Here is an 11,151-nt window from a genome sequence, read left to right on the forward strand (position 1 = left end):
GCATCGCCATCCAAACCCAGAGAGATGCCAGAGATAAAGGTGAAAGAAAACAAAACTAGAAATATAGCTCATTATTTGAAATCACGTACTGTACACCGGGAGACATATTTGCACCCTGGCATTTGGATAATGAGACAGCTATTCCTTACGAATCTGTTCTGAGTACAAAGACTTAAAAATAAATTGTTTCAAAGTTTAGAAAAAGCTTCATGGCCTTGCCAAAGAATGAAATGCTTTGTTTTCTATTGGTGGAGGATGAAAGTATCACTTGGTGAGCTTTCTAATAAGATCTTACATCTGTAAGAGTCACTGAAGCACATAGTTTTTTTGTGTTTGTTTTTTTACGAATATCTTCTATGTCTATGTTCCAACTTTTTAACAAGTTCATACAACAGTTTTTGTATATTTTAAATAGTGTATTATAGGAGGACTGTAATATAAGGTTATGTTTATATTTCCTATTCTGTTTTTAAGTGGCTATATTTTGTTATTTACAGCAGGGGGTACCTTGCAAACACATGCTTAGTGTCATGTAAGTAGGAATAGAACATCAAGGTGGTGGCGGACCGGGCTGAGATGTAACCTTGTATAAGAATCACCTGGTGTAATTTATCTTCAAATAAACCCTCGTTTAATATTTTCCCTGTCTCCTGGACTTGTGAGTACATTGGGTTTACACAAGAACATTGGATTTAATCCAGTGGAAACACAGAACTAAGATACTTTGCAGATTCAATGGCCTAGGAACTTGTAGCATGGTAAGACAGACAACATCTATCTTTAGTTTTAGTTTTAGAGTTAGAGTTTTAGCAACTAAAATGTATCTATATAGTGGCAACAAAGCAAAAACTGAATCTGAGTTTGTGTGCTGGTGTGTGCCAGTGGATGTCAGAAAGAGAGAAGGTGAGACAGATAGCTACCTGAGGCAAAGTGGTCAGGTGCATTTTTTGGAAATGCCAATAATGTGGGTTGTTTGTTCCCGTTCTCCACAGAACTGTGACGTGATTTCCACAGGGATATGTGGGGGAGTGACATATTTTGTGTTGGTGACATTAGCATGAAGCCTTAAATAGAATAAAATGTAACTCGAAATAAAATATATAAATTCTCATTATTCAGAAAATGATAACCTCGATGCATACTTAGAGTCCTGTATGTCTATATTTGCATTGCAGAGTTTACACTGAGCAGCACTGACCTTGGTGTCAGCAGTATGTTCAGGCTAATGTAGTTTCCACAGAGTGGCCAATCGATCGTCTTGAAGATGAGCTACTAAGCCACGGTCAGTTTAAGGACTGCTGCGAGCAGATCCTGTCCCAGCTGGGCGAGGGGGGATGCACAGTAAGTGAGGTTACACAAGTACCTTGTTTATATTCATCACAGTCACACAACACCAACACCCCTGCAAGATACGAGAAAATGGAAAAGACAGCTCTTCCTGAGGATGAGATCGAGACTTTCCCTCTCAGTCTGCCCAATCTCCGTCTTCTATTTTTTTGTTCTTTATCCCTTTTATGTTCCCTTGTTTCTTCTTTGCCTCTTTCAGTTAATTACTATGCAGCAATGCAGCTGTGATTAAGTAAAAGGATTAGGGTCAGGAACTGTGATGCCTTCCTGATTGTAGTTTCCATGTATTGATGACTGGTGAACAGCAGTCGGGGTAAAGGCCCTTGCTCAAGGGCACCTCGGTTTTGGTTAATAGGGAGGGGCAAGAGCTGCCTTTCACTTTCTCCCTCCAAATTTAACGTGCCAGGCCGGGGATTTGTACTGGCAACCTTCTGGTCACAAGCTTGCTTCTCTATCCTTTAGGCTACCTAAAAAACCTATTTATTGGCAAGGGTTTATAGTAGACCATACAGATCACTAAGTTCATGCTTGAAGTGTATCCAACAATTGATGACCTAATTTGTTATACTGCAGCTTCCTACAGTTTCCTCATAATAGATCATTCAACCACAAATGGCCTTTTAAAGGTGCAATATGTAAGTTTTAGTTGAAAACATCAAAAAATCAAACTTATCACAAAAATCACTAAAATTATCAACAGAATGTGAAGAAACAGTTTTGACATCATGACATTTATGTATTGTAAGCTCTACTGAAGTTAGCATGCTGAACAGCTAGCACAAACCTGTTCCCATTCCAAAGCTCCTGTGTTGTAGGTGTAAAGACCAACACCTGGACGCCAAACTCCCTGTCCGGACCACTGGCTGCATGGCTAACTGAGCTAGCAAATTGCAGCTACAGTTCACAACATTTACTGTAGTGATATATGTCTGTTTTAATTATGAATTTGGTGGCCAAATCTTACATATTGCATCTTTAAACCAATGTGCAGAGGTAATGCAAACCATACACCATACAGTCTGCAGTCCCATGTAGCATGTTGTTCTGTCAGTGCTGCAATTAATTTACCAACATAATGTTAAAAGTAGCTGAAGATGTTGGACTACCTCAGTTTATTTGCAAGCATCAACACAGAAACACGTAGCCTGGAAATAAACTCCTGTCTTCTGCCTAACATTTACACCTCAGAGAACATATGTTTCTGTGATATAGTAAGATAAGTCTGCATGAAGAAAGAATATGTAATATGAGATATGGATTGTATCATGTATGCCAAGTCAGACAGTTTAAATAATGTATGTGTTCACAGTATCCGTTCTACAAAAGTAATTAGACTTCAGCCTAATTAGACCAGCATACCACAACACAGCAGTGAAATGCAAAACACTACAAGTGTGAATAACGAGACACTCTAAACCTCATTGAAATGTAAGAGAGTAAAGGAGGCCACACAGCGATAAACTATCGCCTCTATTAAAGATGTAATTTGAAGTTAGTAGTTAATCACATCATTGAGGGGAGCTGACATTGAACTTTTGCTTTTGATTTCTTACGCATGTGCAAAACATCTCATCCATTTCAGAGGCTTTGGAAAAGGCTGACGGTTGGAAGATTCGCTTTCCTCTTAGAACTCTGCATAATTTAATTAGGAGGGCAATTCAATTCTGTAATATCTTTGCTTTTGTTCAAAGGACTGTTTTATTCATGTGTTTCCCTTTTGTTTGTCGTTGTCTACAATACAGAGGGTTGAACAGTTGCATTAACAATGTAGGTCCAATCTCTACAATAGCACCTGCAGCATTACCAGAGAAACAGGCCAGCTCAGAAATGTTTATGTTGTACACCCAAAGAGCTTTCTAGAGAGAGGTGTGACATGGTTTGACAGTAATCTGCATCACAAAGACCATTGTTCTTGCCTAAATAAAGGTAGATTGCTAAATACTTTCTTAATCGCTTGCCTAGTTCTACTGAGGAGAGATGGATTTGCTTCCCATGCATCCTATGGCACTTTCTTACATAGTTTAACATAGGCCAGAGAGTATCCCTCTATACAAAGCTCACCTTGTCACACCTATGCCAGGATGGCTGCAGCTCAGGAGCTAGAGCAGGTCATCCAACAATTGGAAGGTCGCTGGCTCGATTCCCCGGATCCCCTGGCTGCATGTCGAAGCATTCTTGAGCAAGATACTGAACCCCAAATTGCTCCTGAGGAGCAGGTCGGTACCTTGCATGGCACCGAAAAAGCACCATAGAAATTCAAGTCAATTTACCTTTTCCTTTGTTGAACGAAATTGTGTTTATTCTACATAATCTACTTTAAACCCTATATATGTTTATTTTATTCAATGCAACCATATTATTTGCTTGACCAAGATGACTGTAAACAGAGGAAAGAGGCTGTTCTGGTTACCTCCAAAGGTAACAAAGTTTGCCCGCCAGCATCTACAAAGCGCACTCTTTAACACGCTAAATCTCATTTGTATTGTAATCTGTGCAAAAACAAGTATATAAAAAGAAACATTATGGTTTTACATTGGGTATGCTTGGCAAGGAACCTGCCAAAAGTGAAGATGGCAGGACATTACTGCGCCTGTCCAAGACCACATTTTGTATTTTTTAACTGCATTGACAGAGACTGTAATGTGGTTACAATAACAGAGCATTCAAGAGATTGACTTTCTTCATGTGTGCATTGCCTGTGTGCTGCCATACCCAGAATCAAATGGGAAAAATTCAACTGCCACCTGATACCAATATAAAAAAACAACCAGGCTGCCAGTGGCACATCATCAAGGCCTGTTTATAAGGTAGTTCAAATGTAGCAGGACATCAGGCTTTGCCTTATCTCCCTGTTCAGTGAGGTGAGGCTGTATGATCTATGAGTTTGATGTGTAAGTTACTCTTCCAGAGTAGCATTGTTGCCTCCCATAGGGTTGATTAGGCTAATTTTTATTTCCTGGTCCCATACTTAAGGAAATTTAAGGCATAACTGTGCAGAGTTATAGTGACTAAGCCTGTTAAGCCCTTTCAGATGGCTTCACAGAAGTAGAAATATGAGTCAGTATCATTCTAGTACTACGTGAGAGACTCATCTGTGAAAATAGTGGGTTTTATAAAATTAAGAAGAGTAGAAACAACCACACAAATCTAATTCAGAATAGACCATTGACAATAGTTGTCACATACAAAGAGCCATTGTGATTTCTCAAGCATGATATCCGATGCTTGTGTGGAGATATGTAGAGATAATGATGCTTGGTGCTGACACACAGTCAGATTGATGGACATTTAATGTGAAAATGCCGACCATATTATCATCGCCATCTCATAGCAGTTGTTTACATTTAACCAGGTTTATAGCCTAAATTACGGAAGCCCTAAAGTACGGAAGCCCTAAAGGGCCATGCATTCATACATTTTATTTCCTCCGTTTTCCCGTGATAACGAGTTAATTTCATTTGTTTTCTCGAGATCTCGAGTTATTATCTCGAAATAACAACTGCCGTTTTCCCGAGATAACGGGATAATTTTCTCGAGATCTTGAGATAACGAAACGATAGTGTAGTATATTAAATCATTGCAGGAAACATCATTCAGTGTAGCAATGTCAGAGGAGCAGGAGCATATCGATCACCACGTCACATATGTTTTCAATCAAGGCCTGACACAGGCTGAAATAGCATTATGCCTTGCTATTACAGATAATATACACATTAGTGTGCATAATCTAAAAAGACGTCATTAACGTCATTAACTACATAGCTGACCAGCTATGTAGTTAATGAGGAGATCTCAAATTAATTATATCGTTATCTCGGGAAAACAAAGTTTCGCTATCTCGAGAAAATTATCTCGTTATCTCGGGAAAACGGCAGTTGTTATTTCGAGATAATAACTCGAGATCTCAAGAAAACAAATGAAATTAACTCGTTATCACGGGAAAACGGAGGATGAAATGTATGAATGCATGGCCCTTTAGGGCTTCCGTACTAAATAACTGTATATATTCCAAACTTTCACCCTGCATTAAATTATGACAAATAAATCACCTTGAACCTTGAACCTTGTAAATATCAGACAGATAATTATATCATTAGGAAAGAGTGTTTGTGAGTGCTTCCACCCTTCCCAGTTACCATCAATCTGCTTGGATCACAGATGTACAGCCTACTAGAAATGTGTCATACATAGCACCCACGAATAAGACCTTAACAAGCAGCCCACACTCTCTGCAGTGACAACCCCCCACCCACCCTCTCCTTTTCTCTTTTAGATGATATTCCATCACGATACACACACAGGGGGAGGTACAATCTGGGACACAGTAAGTGGACAAGGTCATGGGTATTAACCAGCTGGCAGCGGCTGAAGGGTGCTGTCATGAAGGCACTATGGGAGACCCTTGACATTAGTGCTTAGTAGACCTGCATTATTCATCTGAAGCCACAACATTATACCGTCTATAGATAGCAGCCTTCATGGAAACTTCTGAGATAACATATTTATGAGGGTGACAGAGGGAAATGGCATTTTGATTGTCTCACATATGTTATATGACATAAAACAACAACAACCATGTGGTTTGAAGAAAGAAACAGCTTTTTGGGTGGATGTCAACAGAGTCCCCCCCACCACCACTGTCACCAGTTTCCCTAGTGAGTTGCATATGCATAATATGCTTTTCAGTAATGAGTACTGTACTCATAATATGCTTCTATCTGATATTTAACATTAGGTACTATTTATTTATAGTAAATTAATAATGAAAATAAGGCCCCGAGATTTTCAGTGGCCCCTACTGGCCCCCCCAATAAGAAATTTCTGGGGGCGCCCCTGATAGGTCCTCCTAAATCCTACACGCTGGACCATTAAAGTGATGAGGTGGTGACTTAAGACAAGAAAGAAAGTGTAAATAAAATGTAGATATTTTAATTAGTTTTGGTTTCAATGAAACAAGTTTGTCCTGTGCCCTCGAGCAAAACTTCATGTACTTGATAAGCAAACTGTAGCAAACCAGTAAACTGATCAGAGCTTCTGAGCGATCCTCTGAAATAGCTGAATCATATGGAAGTCGCGTGATATTATAAATTTAGTTCATGCATAGATATAGTAGATTAAAACGAGGAAGCATGTAATGACGTGAGTTTAATATCTGTAAAGTACAAGTCGTTATCAGATTCAACTCTTTTATCCTACCAAGATTTATTATCTGATATGAAGTGTTGGGCGTTACATCATTGTTCCTTTTGGTCCTCCTGTCGCTTTCATCTTAACCTAGAAAAATATCATATAAGGGATATATGTCCCCAAATGTGAAACTATACACTCATAATCTTGGTTTGGATTATATCTATTTATATATATATTATCCCCATAGCCTGGAAAAGATCTAGAAATTCACTTCCCTTTTTCACCTGCCTTAACTTGGTTCCTCTATGCACATCTTTGGTACTATTCTTTAGTTATTGTACAAGCTAGAATAATACAAATGTGATTTTAGATTGCGATCTATCATTTTACCTATTCAGTACATTACACCAAACTGAATTTGAAATCGAAGAGCGGCTTGGATATCATTGACGAAAAGGTAATGTAAATGGAAAATTGCTTTCAATATTTGAAAGTCTCTCCCTTCTGGTTGTTTTGAAAATACAATTGCTCTGAAAATTGTGTTTACTGCACCTTTGAACGCTCCATTAAAACAGCACTTGCTATACCGAATGTAGCCTGAAGGACATAGGCTGTGCATGTAATAATAAATGAAAGACATTTTATTGCAGTTACAACATTTTATTGTAACTTTAATTCACCGCCAGGCCTGGCCTCTCACCAACACACAAGGCAAATAGAACAGCAGAAGCCTTCATGTAACATCACTGTAGGCACAGTAGAGAGAAGTGCTGGTTGTAAGCAATTTATGCAAACAAAATGAGACATGAGTATGAAGGTGACTGGCTGTTCTTAAAAGGAATAGAAAGGGGGAAACATATTAAACAGGATTATTAAGTTCTGCGTGACTGCTACTACTTCTCCTACTCACCCAGTGAGTCACACCAACCCCTGGATGTAAATGGATTAGATAAAACTTGAAAATCACTTCCTGTTTATGTGACAAACTGAGCCATAGAACACACTGTACCCATCCATCAGTGTCTGGAGGGTCATTTTGAATCCCACAGTTTAATGCTCAACAACAAATTGCCAACTTATGAGCAACACATTTGAGTGCTTCTGCTTCCAATCCTGTGCATGTTTTAAAATTAAATTGATTGCTCACTGCAAAGGAACCATTGCAAATGTGTGCTGGGATAATGTATTTCCAAGTTATTTTATTGTTTTCATCTAAACTGCTTTAAAGTAGCTGCTAATTTGGCAAAGTTTCATTTCAGAGCTGTGCCCACAGGCATACATAATCTGCTTACGCAAGTAGCCTTTCTTGCCTTTTTCAGAAATCTACTAGGCTGCCTCTTTATGGATTTTATTTCTAATACACTAATCTTTTACAGTAATAGAACCGACATGCTGTGAACATAAATTACAACTTTCTCACGATATAATTGTTTTTCAAAGTCTTTTTAAGATTTTAATTTCATACTTTATTGTTTCACAGATTTTCTAGTTGTCCACCATGTAGAACTAGGAGAATCAGACAGTATGTTTTCTTATTTCCTGAATTGAAGTAAAACAAACAAAACTAAACAAAAAATATACTGCACAATTAAATTGTTATTCAGACAAAAACTGAACTGGTTGGAGATCAGCAATGGTTGTTTTTTTTTTTAATGGAATAATATTTATTGATAACATTTAACATATTTTGCATACAGATATTTTGTTTAGAAATTAACCGTCACTACACGTCAACCGACAGAACGACACATCGTATTCCCAAAAATAGAAACGGAAACAAACAAACGAGGAGAAGATATCCCACCGAATCATGACCTCATGCACCAATTCACCACCAAAATTAAAAACGGTATGGCAGTTCAACTGGTTGTAAGTACATTGTGCAAATACAGACTCACCTCATTAAAACAAGTAACAAGACTATGTAAAAAACAGTAACTACTGTATAAACCCAGGAATAGCACAGACTTAAAATGTCTGCATCCGCCTGTTGTTTTTCTCATGGGATATTATAGAAAAGAAAACATCCATCTTTGTGGTCATTCAACATGCAACTGATCCCGCCGAGCAAAGCTCAGTTCTTGTCTCTCTCTCTTCTGTAGAATTGTATCGCCATCTGCATTTTCTTCTTTTAGGACCATTATGCGTGCAGCACTCAGCAGCACTACTCCAAAGGTCCAAAGGTACGGCCGAGGCTTCAGGCTGATTGGTGCCCTTTGTGTGAATTGTTGCTCAAGGCTACGGAGAAGGAGGCGTCTTCAGAGAATTGCAGGATCCTCCCTGGCTACTACCTGTGGTCCCCTGGTACTGCAAAGGAGAGTCAAGCAGAGAATATGTCACAGCAGTTTATGCAAATGTTAATTTAAAGTCATGCGTGAACACTTAGAACTTATATTGTCTGTTTTAATCAAAATGTGAAGATGTGAGTATAATCACTGTACATTTTTCTGTCTGCATATTAAGCTTTCATGATCGTGTTACAGCATCATTCAATTGCTTTTAACCGTGTACAGTTCTGTCACTTTTACTTGAAGCTCACAAAGTCATGCTATAGCACATTATTGATGTTTATAAGACATTATTCCATTTTAGAAACTTGAAAATTATAATTTGCATTGATTCATTGGAGCAGTTCTCTATGTGTCTTTAAACACGAATCCAGGGAGGTAGACAAGTCACCGTTACTGCAGTGGCGCCTCCACTTAGAAGTGAAGAATTTTCTATTTTTATCTTTACTCTCTATGTTACGTTTCTTTGGACCATGATATCTTGGTGATCAGGAAGAACCTATGCAGTTCTCAGCTGCTCCAACAATAGTGGCACACTCAGCCTTCTATTCTGTCATAACCAAGAATTGATTTAGCAAAGCTGCTCTATTGTTGTTAGCGGTGCTGGGTCAGGCGTGTGTCAGAGCAGTCTGGGTAATTGGAAAGGGGCTCGTTAAAGAGACGGGAGCTAAAACAGAGCATTTCAGACAGAGGGGGAATATTATGCTGCAACACCAGACAGTATGAGAAAACTGATTAACTTTTTGAGCATTGATGCATATAAACCTATTGTAGTACAAACCCAAGACAAAATAATGAACCTTAAAATGAGCATAATATGCCTCCATTAAATTCGGGGGCCAGTGTCTAACAATCTTTAATGCAGCTCCACCCATGCTGCTGTCACTCAGCAGGCAGCAGTGGACCAGATATGTCTATAAAGGTTATTGTGGTTATAATGTCCTGTGTAACCCAGAGCTGAGGTTCAAACACTATTGTCACTTTGGCCTTGAGATATAAAGCTAAACTCAATATATTATGTCCACCTCTTATAATTCTTCATAAATCTTGTAATAAGTTGTCAATAAACATAAATAAACATTCATAAAGAGTTTTATAAAGCCTTATAATGCAATACGATGTCTTATGAATGTGCTCATAATGCATTATAGACATTACCTTCATAGAAAGTGTTACCAAAATCATCTCTCACACAGTCATATAAGCAGATGCACAGTCATTAAAATCAAACCAGAGCCAATATTTTTTTTTTATCCCAGCTTTTCATCTTGGAACCTCCAAATAAATGTACTAACCACCTACAGAGTTAGGAATTGGGCAGCAAAACAATCAATGGATGTCTCCTATTTTATTTTAGATTGTTGGGAGTTGGCTTATTTATGTATTCAGGCAGTTCTGTTGGAATAGTCTGTGCCACTGTGACTGTTTTATTTGCCAACTGCAGGCAAAAACATAAAAGCTTTTACAGACAAAGTGACTTACTTGGCAAACAGACATGTAAACAGACCTGCGTTTGAAACCTGTCTGCGTGTTAGGACTACAGTGCTTTGCCATTTTGGGAGTGGTGTGAAGATGAAGGGGCTTGTGAAGACTTTGACTGAAATTAACTGGGAGAAGTAAATAATGAATGCAGTTTCTTGAGGCTCCAATGAAGATTTCAAAGTACTACGTAGTCTAATAGCCCTGGAAGAAACATGACAAGTACAATTTCCAGTTTTCGCTGACTCTCACTGTCTCTTTGTATTTTTCAGCTGCAGAGCTTTGATGTGCACACAAATGCACACAATGAAGCCATTTTTCCAGGCTGAGCACACAGGTCAGCAATGCCATCTTTCAACTTCTTCGCATGACTTTGTCTTTCCTGCTTTCAGAAGAGCGGCTACAGTCTCTCTTAGCGCTCTGCCTCATCTACTCTTCTGCAATTCCTAGTAAATATTTAGTATTCAAGGGTAGATGTTTGGGTAATTGCATATTGCATTTATTTCATTTACCACATATTAGAAGCATGAAGTGCCCTCAGAGAGCTGAGTGGCTTCTCATCTGGAACCACATGCCTGGGGCTCAATCACGTCAGAGCTTTGTCTACACTGTCTCCCTCTCCCTTTCCTACTGCACTCTAATGTAAAAAAAAAAAAAATTGAAACACAGACTAAGAACGGATTAAGTGGCACACTCTTAAAGACAAGGGGTCTCTCCTGTAGAGGGACCTGTTATGTCTCAAAAGAAGCACAAGGTACTGCGCATGTAAGGATGTGATCTAATTGAGAGCAGGTTATGTTTCCGCCATCAAATCCAGATACTTTCACCTCAACAATCACCCTTGTGTGAACCTTTTTGAAGGAACCACTTTTATTATTATTATTAAAGCAGATATATTAAAGGAGAC

The sequence above is a fragment of the Pagrus major genome, chromosome 4 (assembly GCF_040436345.1).
Source record: "Pagrus major chromosome 4, Pma_NU_1.0".
NCBI classification, from domain to species: Eukaryota; Metazoa; Chordata; class Actinopteri; order Spariformes; family Sparidae; genus Pagrus; species Pagrus major.